This window comes from Grammomys surdaster, unplaced genomic scaffold (genome assembly GCF_004785775.1).
Source record: "Grammomys surdaster isolate TR1022 unplaced genomic scaffold, NIH_TR_1.0 125881, whole genome shotgun sequence".
Classification (NCBI taxonomy): domain Eukaryota; kingdom Metazoa; phylum Chordata; class Mammalia; order Rodentia; family Muridae; genus Grammomys; species Grammomys surdaster.
This window is the reverse complement of record NW_021620706.1, coordinates 1863980-1875534: the sequence shown is the minus strand read 5'-3', so window position 1 is coordinate 1875534 and position 11555 is coordinate 1863980. Positions and strand designations below refer to the sequence as shown.

At 40.0% G+C, this 11555-nt stretch overlaps 1 pseudogene; it reads left to right on the top strand.

Moving 5' to 3' along the window:
- Nucleotides 1–550: 550 nt before the first annotated feature.
- Nucleotides 551–673, top strand: LOC114608250 (annotated as a pseudogene).
- The last annotated feature ends 10882 nt before the right edge of the window (nt 674–11555 follow it).

Below are 11555 nucleotides of genomic sequence, written 5' to 3'. Positions count from 1 at the left end.
AAAGAAAGATTTCAATTGGACTCATTGAGTTATGTAAAAACAAAGCAGAAAATAGCCAATGGAAAGGAATACATATTAGCAAAGCAGGAGGGGAGGGAAAGGATGAGATTCAGCTTCTAGTGAGAAAAAGACAGAGTTGTAGTGACAGAGAGGTGAGACAGCCAAGGGTTCTCCCAAGGATTGTTTTTTTTACCTCATGCTAGTCACAGACAGTGTGACAGTACACAGGGACTCATTCTGTTCCCGCTCACGCCTGCTGTTGCACATTCCTTGACTTTCCATCCACAGATTTCTCCTCCTTCCAAACACCATCCGTAACCTTCCACCCTGCAAAATCTCCTTGCCTTCTCATTCCATAGTGTCAATTACTGATGCTCTGTTGCTCAGCTTCTTAAAACTGTTGGTTGAGACTCCTAATAGAGTTGCCAAGGAGTGACAGCAGTGAGAGGTTTCTGGACATGGAACAACCTAAACTTAATGCAAAATTAATTTGAAAATATAGTGTTGGATTGGATTGTGTGAGAATACTTGATTTCAAAACTTACTGCTGCCTGTCCCTAGATGTGTTGCCAGTGAGGCTGCTCTGTCACATGTGCATCAATAGGTGGCGGAGTAGATGGAGAGAGGCTATGTTTCTACTCATGAACACCTGAATTATCAGTAGCCTAACACTCCTGGAAAAAAGCGAGCCTGAGAGTACCTCCAGTCCAGTGTCAGATAGGCCCTGACAGCTCCCAGGATGGGGAGCAACTGGAGATTAGAAGAATCTTGCCTGAGACTGCTGGTCCTGGGCAGGAGTGAGCCTGAGACAGGGGCTACTCCAGTCAGATGGGTGAGGAGCAAGCCTAAGACAAACACCAGACTGGTGTCATAGGGCCCAGAGAGGGATCTAGTCGGAGATGACCAGGTCTGGGAAGAGTGCAGGCCCCATGCCCTAGATGACCCTCTTGGCGCCATAATGGATGAGCAAAGTATAACACTCCTGAGACCACCCCTGAGATGATCCCAGATACTCAGAGACCCCTGATGCCACTGAGAGAAACAAGCAATTGGTGGAGAAATGAAAGAGAAATGGAAGGATGTGGGCACAATGAAGAGAGGTAGAACTGGAGACTCAGGCTAGTGAGGAACAGCCTGATGTGAGTAGCTCATGATGCTACCTGGAACCACAGAGTTGTCCTGGCCTGTGCTGCCACTGGAGACCATGTTTGGATCTGTGGCCCACAGCAGTAAAAGTCTGTTACATCAAATTCTGGGTGGTGAATGTCCCTGTTCTGGGCTGCTGTGCTGGGTCATGTTGATGGCTGAGGGCTGTGCAGAACTGGTCCTATCCCTTACTTGAGCATCTTGAGAAAGCTGGACCTGGAGGTATAGGAGTAGGAACACTGACCCCACCACCCCATCCATAGACAGCTGCAGTACTTGGGAGAGCAGCCCTTACACATTTTAAGAGTCGTTGGTAAGGGGCGGGGGCAAGGATGCCAGCAGCATAGGGGAGCCGGTCCTACTGTTTTTTTCCTGAGTGGTATTATGAATGAGGGAGAGATACCCTCCTCTTCTCTTCCCACTTACTATCTGCTGCAGCCAGGAGAACTGTCCCTGGGGTCCTGAGAGCAGGAGAACTGGCCCTGCACCTTGCCTGGAAGCAGAGTAGAACTGGCCCTGGTTGAGGGGGTTACTGGTGAGCAGGCCGTGAATGTGAGAGAGAGCCAGAAAACCAGTAGGTTGATCAGCTCAGATACCTCAGGTCCAGATCTAGAGCTTTTAATTGGCCCACCCTAACATCTACTCCATCAGTGAACTGCTGGAGTGGATGCTGGGACTGTTCCTGTAGATCCAAAACTATAGGATCTCCATGACACAGGGCAACAGCAGGATATCCAAGAGCAGTCCCAGTAAGGTTCCAGTAGTGACAGTGTAGCAGAAGCCAGAGGCCTCATACCAGACCATTGAGTCATTGCAATGATTGTTTGCAAGCAAAGAAGTGTGGACAAAAGGGTGTACAGTGGAACACACTGTGCGTACTACAACTTCCACAATGGGATTTTCTTTTCTTTATTGAGGGAGAGGTGGAGGGCGGATGCGAGGGAAGATGAATGGAATTGGGGCGTATGATGTGAAATTCACAAACAATCAATAAAATGTTAAAAAAATTACTGCTTAACTTTCTGACTTGAATTTCACACACACACACACACACACATACACACACACACACACACACACTCGTGTAAATAGATTTGGCTTGGGGTTAGGGCAGAATTTCCATCAGTTTCTCAATGCTCACGAGCAGACTCCTGGCATTTTTGAACTATGTGTTAATGCTGAAATGGCATTATAAATTTTGACAACTATAAAACCAAAATATTGATCAACTCTTAAAAAAGTTGAAGGTAATTCCATCCTGCAATATCAAATATTCATCCAAGATAGTATTCTTTTTGTTAATTTTTAAAATTACATTTATTTATTTGTTGGAGTGGTGTTTCGAGTGCGTCACAGCCTGCACATGGGGTTTGGAGGACCACTTCCGGGAACTGGTTCTCTCTTTCCACCATGTGGGGCCTGAGAATTGAACTTGAGTTGCTGGTCTTGTCACCAAGCACCTTTACCCATTGACCAAGTTCAAGATTGAATTTTAATATAAAAATAAATCAGCACATACAACTCAGGAGTATACACATTTGTTTTTGTCTGCGTATTCCAAACATTTGTTTTAAAACGGAATTGAAAATGATTTATTATCAGTAAATGTTTGATTTGAGTTCCCGCTTCAGAAACCTGTAAGCAGGATTATGGGAAAAAATTCTTGAATGAAAAGAGGTGGGTGAGGGGGGGATGTTTGAGATGTCCTGTGCTAACATGTTAGGCCAGGCTGGACCATTAGTAGTGAGGTAACTGTGGAGACTGTCCAGTAAGGCAAAGGTGGGAAAGCCACGCTTGGGGATGCTCAAATAGATACAAACTGATTCTTTTCATAGCTGTCTATCATTTTCATGACAATGGCCTCCCGAGATAGCACTGGAAAAGAAAAAGCTGTGTTTTTTTTTCTTTTTTTCAGTGAAAGAGAGAGTTTTAAAACAAAAGTTCTGAATTTCATCATTGTATGAAGTGGTGTTTTACTCAGGCTCAATATAATTCCTGAAATGAACTTCAAATTTCAATTACTGTCCTTTCTCATCTACAGCATTCGAGGGTGTGCCAAGACAGAAACTTTGGTTTGAAAATACAGAGCTGCAATTAAAGCATCATATGGAGATCATCAAAGGAGGTTTTAATAACCCAAGCAGACTCTCTTTTTGCAAACAACATGGACATCGGGGATTTAAACTCTGTTCAAGCACCTTTCCAATTATAATTTGAATTGAACAAAAGCACTAGTCAATAGATTTGTTTTTCTTCCTTGGGGATCTAAGAAGTCCACAACAGGAATTATGTTTGGGGAAAGGAGTCCAAGGAATTTATCTACAGAAAAAAAATTAATCATATCTATTATGATGATTTGATCTTGGGGGTAAAGAGAGCCTTTGAAGTAAGCTGCTTACTCACCCCACCGGAGTCCAGACATCCTTTGTTCCATCCCCCTAGGGATGTTTTGATGTGCTTTATGCTACTTTCCTGTGTTTGCTACTTTGTGACTCAGTGCCAATGACCAGGGAGCTGAATTTGTTCCCTCTATTCTTTCTCACATCCTGGATTGATTCATACAAATCGAGGCAGCATGCGAAAGAGGTTTCATTAATTTTAGACAGGTCATGGATTGGAGACACAGATAGAGCGCTAATTGAAAATACCAGGTTGTATGCTGTCTCCTTCTTAATTCCCCAGGCTGAAAGCTTGCGGGGTGTCTCTCTTTCAGAAGATCATGTGTGTCTGGTATGTGCTTCTTTTCAAATTGGCTTTGGATTACTGTGTAGTTGAAACACTATATTGAAGCTTGTCTTGGACCAAATTATTATAAGGTGTTTGATTGTGTGAATGTGTGGATGTTTCATTTCTCTGCCACAATCTCATGTAGGTGACACAGGTTGAAATTCTGAGGGTAATATAGATAACAAAATGTCATGGTCTATTTCACAATCCACTTGTAAAGTTTCATAAGGAAAGAAGGCTCAGAGTCTCCCCTTTATAGAATTATATGCTATAATGCTTAAGTATAAGGTTTCATAATGTAGTAATTCTTGACCAAGTAGCTGTCATATCACCAAAATTAGTTCTTAATAAACTATCCTGAAAAATATAAGAGTATATATGGTGACTTTAACTTTATTTACTTTTTATTTTATTGGTGTGTGTGTATATGTGCATGTGATTATATGTGTAATTATGTATATTTGTGTGTGTGTATATCTGTGCCTATGTGCATGTGTGTAATTGTATCTAAATGTATGAATGTGCATGCATGTGTGTATGTGAATATATAATTGTGTGCATGTGCATGTTTATGTATAATTTGTGTATGTGTGTATATGTATGTATGTGTGAGCATGTCCACATATGTGTGCATGTGTATATGTGAGTGTGTGTAAGTGCATCTGTGTACACGTGAGTATGATGTGTGTGTGTGTATGCATGTGCATGAATGTGTATATATCTGTGTGAGTATATGCATGTATGTGTGCATGTATGTGTATGCATGTGTGACTGTGTGTGTCTGTATAATTATGTGTGTATATAGGTGTATATAGGTATATATGTGTATGATATGTGTGTATGTATGTGCACATATGTGTGTATATATATATGTAAGTGCATGTGTGCAAGTCTCTGTATATATGTGTATGAGTATGTATTTGTATGTGTGTATATGTGTGAATATGTATGTGTATATATGTGTATGTATTTCTGTGTGTGTTTTCATGCATGCATGTCTGTCTGTCTGTATATGTATGTATGTGTGTATACATGTGTGCATATGTGTGTATTGCATGTTTGTGTGTAATTGTGTATATATTTGTGTGTCTGTGTGTTCATGCTTGTGTGATATGTATGTATATGTTTGTATATATGTATGTATTTATGTGTGTGTTTGTGTGCATGTGTGTGTGTGCTCCTGTGTAGCTGTCACCGTGCATGTATTAAAGTCAGAAGATGACACTTTGGAGTCTGTTCTTCCTTTCACCATAGATTCCAGGGGTTGAACTCAGGCTATCAGGATGCTCTAGAAACTCTTTTACCTGCTAAGGCACCTTGCCATGTATGATAATGACTTACAAGATGTATATAAAGGGCTATAAATGTGAATTTTCAAAAGAAAGTTTTATTTTTGTTTGTGTCAAAAGGTGAATAAGTCTTTACCAGTGGATAACTTTCATGTTTCTCAGAGAGTGGAACTCTTGATAAACTCTGTGATGATGTCAACTGTGGAATGTAGGGTGACCATTAAGCCTACCTGTTTCCTGCCTTCTGAATATAAAGAACTGAATAGACCACATATTCAGGAAAACATGATAGATAGAGGGTTCCTATAATGTTTACTTGCACATTAGCCTATGGAATTGAGCGATATCTAGCATGAAGACAGTACTGGATCATAGAAGACAGGTAGAGTCATCTAGGTCTAAAGTGCTGTCACACTGAAGACAGCAACCCACAGAAAAGGCTTTCCTGCTCTTTGCCTGTGCTAATCCACAAGGCCTTTAGTCCCTTTCTTGCCTTCCCTCTAACTTCTCTTCCCCTCTGGATTCCCTATATACCATCTCTACTAATGAGAACACTGTTTTTTTTTGCTTTGTTTTTTTTCTTTTTTCATTTCCATTATAGTTTTTGTTTATGTTTAAGTCTCTACTAGAACCTTCTCTGGGCGAAAGGCAGCCTGTGTCCCCACTTGAAAAATTCACCTCTTTGGATGGGAAGAAAGGGTATGAAATACCATTTTCTAAACAGGACACCGAGATAGTGACCATGGACTGAAAGCAGCTGTGCATGCTGGCACTGATCCCACAGAAGCTGGCCCTTCTAATAGTCAGCTATAGAGGGAAAGGGGATCTGCAGAGTCCTGCCATGGAAAGCTTATCTGTGGGCAATGATCATGTTCTACAAGAGGGGGAAACATGGCATCCAGCTGAATACCTACTGGTAAGCCCAGCAGCTTCAGATGATTATTTCTAAACTCAGGGCCACATGGATGCCCCCACCCCCTTAAACAGTGGGATACCAAACAGAACCAAATCTAGTGAATATGGGAAAGAGCTTTCTAGGAAGGAAGAAGGAGGGGCTGGTAGGTTCAGAGAGAAATGTGAAGGGGGGGACAAGATACATAGTGTACCTGTACCAAACTGTGACAGAAACCAAACCAAACCAAACCAAACCAAACCAAACCAAACCAAACCCCAAAACCAAAACAACAAAAACAAATAAAAACCCAACCCCCTCAAACCTTGCCTTTTTAATGTTGACTCATGTGACTTTACTGTTGAAACAACAAACTCTCTAGCATGTGTTTATCACTTTTATTTTGTTCTCTTGTCTTATGTACATTTTTAAAGAGATTTGTATGGTTTACTGATTCATTTAATAGTAGAATAATTTTTGAACTTATTTCTTCAATTTTCCATGTTTATGCACTTGCTGACAGGAGCCTGGTATGGCTGTTTTCTGAGAGGTTCTACCAGCTCCTGACCCATACAGATGTAGATACTCACAGCCAACCATCAGACTGAGCCTAGGAAGCTCAATGGAAGAACTAGGGGGAGGACTGAAAGAGCAGAAAGGGATGGCAACAACATGGGAAGAACAACATCAGCTGGCTGGACCACCCAGAGCTCCTAGGGACTAAACCACCAACCAAAGAGTATACACGGAGGGACCCATGCTCCAGATACATATTTAGCAGAAGATGGCCTTATCTGATATCATTGGGAGGGGAGGCCCTTGGTCGTGTGGAGGTGTGATGATGCCCCATCGTAGGGGGATGCTGGAACAGTGAGGCAGGAGTGGGTGAGTGGATGGACGAGCACCCTCGAAGAGGCAAAGGGGAGGGGGAGAGGGAAGATAGGATGGGGTTTGTGGAAGAATAACAGGGAAGGGAGATATCATTTGAAATGTAAACAAATAAAATGATTAATAAAAAAGAAAAATGCAAACTAAAAACATAAAGTAACTCATTTATACTATTCCTTCTATTTATTTACATTTTTTCTTTCTTTGAGGTTTTTTTTTTGGTTTTAAGAGCTTCGGTTTTTAGATTTATGTGTTAATTCTATTTTTCTGTATTCAACATCTTTTATTTAGCACATTTAGCACGTTGTTTTTGTAATTTATATTTAAATTGTATTTTTGGTGTGGTCAGGTTCATTTGTAATGCTGAGATGGAAACCTACAAATCAAAAATTAACTAACATTTAGGCATGCAGCAGTTAGTTAAGAATTCCCAGTCATACTTGGAGGGAGCACACCCTGGAATGACAGACTTCACTTTCCCTCCTTCTCCCTTCTTCCTGTCTGCTGTGAGGTGAGCAGTTGAGGTCACCATTCTCTTCTGATATGGGGCTAGGTCTCAACTGGCATAGAAACAATGGAGCCAGCCTTTATGGACTGAAATATCTGAAAGTATAAGTTAGATTAAGTTCCAACTTCTTTAAAAGGTTTTCATAGTCTATTTGTCATAGTAATAAAATACATGTATTTAGACATATAATTAAATATATAACATTATATTATAAATTATACATAATTTAATAACAGTTAAATTATTGCTAAATGAAAAATTTATACATTTATATAAATTTATACATATTATTCCTATAACTTTTAAATAATTACAAATTTCTAAATTTAGAATTATATATATATATATGGCAACAAAGCTGTATTGGCCTCTCCACTGTTTAACTGACAGGCAGTTAGTAGCCAGAATCCATGAAATCCTACAGTTTAAATCAAAAGAAAAACTTAAAACAGACAGAAAGTGTGAATAGGCATTTCTCCAAGATGACATACACATGGGTTAATAGGTGCATGGGAAGTGTTCGCCTCATTCTTCACTGGGGAGGCATGAATCCACACACAGCAAGATAACACTCACACCTGCTGTGATAACCATTGTCAGATATGTGGAGACAATAACAAGAGTGGGCAAGGATGTGACCAAATTTGACCCTTTCACACCAGTGATGGCAACATAAAATGATACAAGAGCTGGGGCAGAAAACAGTGTATTTACTGTTGGAATTAAGTATAGAGCCGTATATGATCTAGCCATCTCACTTCTGATTACTTATCCCAGACTATACATAAGAGGATCTTATCATTGCAGGGTTGATAAGATGACCACTGCTGCCATTGGAGAATCACTCACGGTAGGCATCAGATGGAAATATTTAATGCCTGTCTTTAGATGAATGGGAAAAGAAGTAGGGCATGTATACATAGTGAAATATTCAGACTTAATAAAGAGAAAGTGTCATCATTTCCTACAATGTAAATGAACTTGGGGAAAATTATTCCAAGTGAAACAATCCAGAAATAGAAGGGTAAACACTTCCCTTCCCTATTTAACTAAAGTATCTGAAGGAATTAAATACATAGAAGCCAAATGTGGCATGCTGGTTGCCATGGTGAGCTTTATGTAATGGGTGTTGTGTTTCCATTGTGCAAAAGTTCTAGGGGTCTGATGTACATAAACAAACAAACAAACAAACAAACACAACCCTAAAACAGATATAGGACTGGAGAAATGGCTCAGTAGGTAAAGTGCTTGCCATGGGAATGTAAGGACCTAAGTTTGAATCTCCAGGAAAAAACTGAGCACAGTAGCGCATGTCTGTAAGCTCTTTGTTCTTTGTAAGCTGGGCAGTAGGCATTGGAGAGAAGAGTCTTCACAAGCTCTGAAGCCAGTCAATCTGGTACGCCAGCGAGAAACAAAAGACTGTCTCAAGCAAGGTGAAACATGAGGACCAGCATCTGGAGTAGTCCTCTGACCTCCTTGTGCTGTGACATGGGTACATTCACACACACACACACACACACACACACACACACACACACACACACACTCACAATACACACTCACAGAGGCACACAGACACAAACAGACACACTCACACATGCACACACACACAGAGGCACACAGGCACACTCAGAATGCACACACATACAAAGGCACACAGGTGACACGCTCACACGTGCACACACACAGTTCCTCTTACACACAAACAGAAGGTAGTTAGCATTTCACTATATGTACATTTAAAAGTTGAACAAAGAGGATGCAACTTTATTTTACAACCAAAATAAAGGTGTTTTGTCGTTAAATATTGCTGATTAAATAAAATTTCAGGAGTTTTAGACTGTTTAGAAATGTTCTATGGGTGTTTGAAAATATTAAATGCTATTCTTTTAAGCTAACTAATAAATCTTATTACTAAATAAATGGTATAATTACATACTATTTTAACCATCTATGTTATAACGTTATAAGTATGCATGTGGGCCAGCATGTGCACAAATGCATGAGAAGGCCAGAAGAACACGTCAGATTCTCGGGAGCTGGAGTAACAAGGTCATGAGTTACCTTGTGAATTTTGAACCCAAACTCAGTTGCTGAGCCATCTCTCCAGTCCTTGTGCCAGAGTTTCAGCAAGTGGGTCTTCTGTAGATTGACATTTATGAAACTACAATTTCCTATCTCTCAATTTCTCCTTTAAATCCCTTCCAATTGAATTTTTTTATGTCTTTACATATCTGTTTTACTTAATCTTTTGTTTTGACCTTAGCATCTACTCTATGGTTTTGGCTCCTGCCTAATACACCTGCAATCATTCTCATATTTTTCAGCTTTTTCTTTGTTAGTTGCATATAGCCTACTTCTATTTATTGTCAAGCTTAATGCTTTACCCTTTTCAACTTTAATTCATTTTGTTCTTCCTACTTCTTCTCTTATTTCTTTAATATTTCTATTATTTCTGTTTCTCTTTAACGATGTGACATGTATACGTCCTATTCTAAACTCCATTTTCTTTTAGTTTGCCAGAAAAATACATAAAATTCCCAGTCATCATTAATTAAAGTCAAACATCAGGTAGAAATGCTGCCCTCTAGTTTACTCAGGAATTGCTTCTTTGTCTCTGGATCAATCTTCTTTGTCTTGGAAAGTGGGATAGTTATTGTATATCTTTGTGAATTTTTGCCCATGTAGTTACTGTAAATGTATTTGCAGAAGTTGAATTAGTTGTGTATGGTATATGTATCTATGCACATGTATTCATGTTTGAGCAGAGGGAAGAGAAGGGTATTGGGATGTCTTCCTCTAGATCATTGTCTGCCTTATTCCTCTGAGACAGGGTCTTTCACTGAACCTGGAGCCCACAGTTTCATCTGGACTGGCTGTTCAGTGCTACTAGGGTCCACCTGTCTCTGCTTCCTCTGCTTTGCAGTTCTAGGTACATGCTGCTATGCCCAGCTTTTCCATGAGTGCTGAACTCAGGTCCTCATGCTTGCGGAGCCAGCACTCTTACCCATTTGAGCTATCTTCCAGGCCCTGCACTGATTGATTTAAGTGCTTCAGCCTTCCCATTCTTGCTCTCTGGACTTCGATGTTCTCTTTTAATTCTTTCTAGATGGATCTGAGTGTGGCACACATTGTCATCAGCATCCTAGTTCCTCCTGTTCAGGCGTTAGTGTGATAGGAAACATTGGAAGTCAGCCTGATATTCTCCTCAATTAGACTCTTTGACAGTCATATTGTTTGTTTCTCCACTATCTCTGGCAGCTCTCATGTGGCCAGATGTGTCCCTCTGATGGTCAGTCACATCTGGAACATGCTGAACTCTTTGAGTTTACACACTAAGCATATGTTTTGATCTCTGAAAATAATTCTTTGAACATATCCTTGATTACTGTGTTTGATGATGTTGGTGACAGTGATTTTTGGGCAATTCTAGAATAGGGAAATCCTATTCTTTTACCCCCTGCATCCCATCCTATCAAGGCACACAGTTTTTCTTAGGAGTTTGCCTCCTAAGATGCTGTACCCAATGGAGTGTCCTCATTCTTTATGAATGTGTTTGTTGACTTCTTTTATGTGAGTTATTAAAAAGTGGCAGGTTCATGGAAGTCTATAGAGAAAAATTATTTTGGTCAGCCAGGTTTAGAAAGACATCCATATGTTCATTAACATTGCGCTAATATTATAATTAAAACCAGTTTTTTCTTCCAATTTTGTAGAATTTTTTGTCAACCACAGTATTCTTGATCAGCTACAAAGCTAATCTAAGAAATATTTTTATTTTGAAATTATTATTCTCTCTTTCACTCTCTCTTTTTCTCTCTCTCTCTGCGTGTGTGTGTGTGTGTGTGTGTGTGTGTGTGTGTGTGTGAGAGAGAGAGAGAGAGAGAGAGAGAGAGAGAGAGAGAGAGAGAGAGACAGTGCACACATGGAGGGCAGAGGGCAATTTTCAGGAGTTGATGGTTTTTTTTCCTACCATGTGTGTCTCCAGGAATTGAACTCAGGTCATCAAACTTGGTGGCAAACACCTTTACCTACCTGCCATAAAAATATGTCTCTGCATCAAATTTAGTGGAAGACCTCAAAAAGTATGTATGTAATTTTAGAA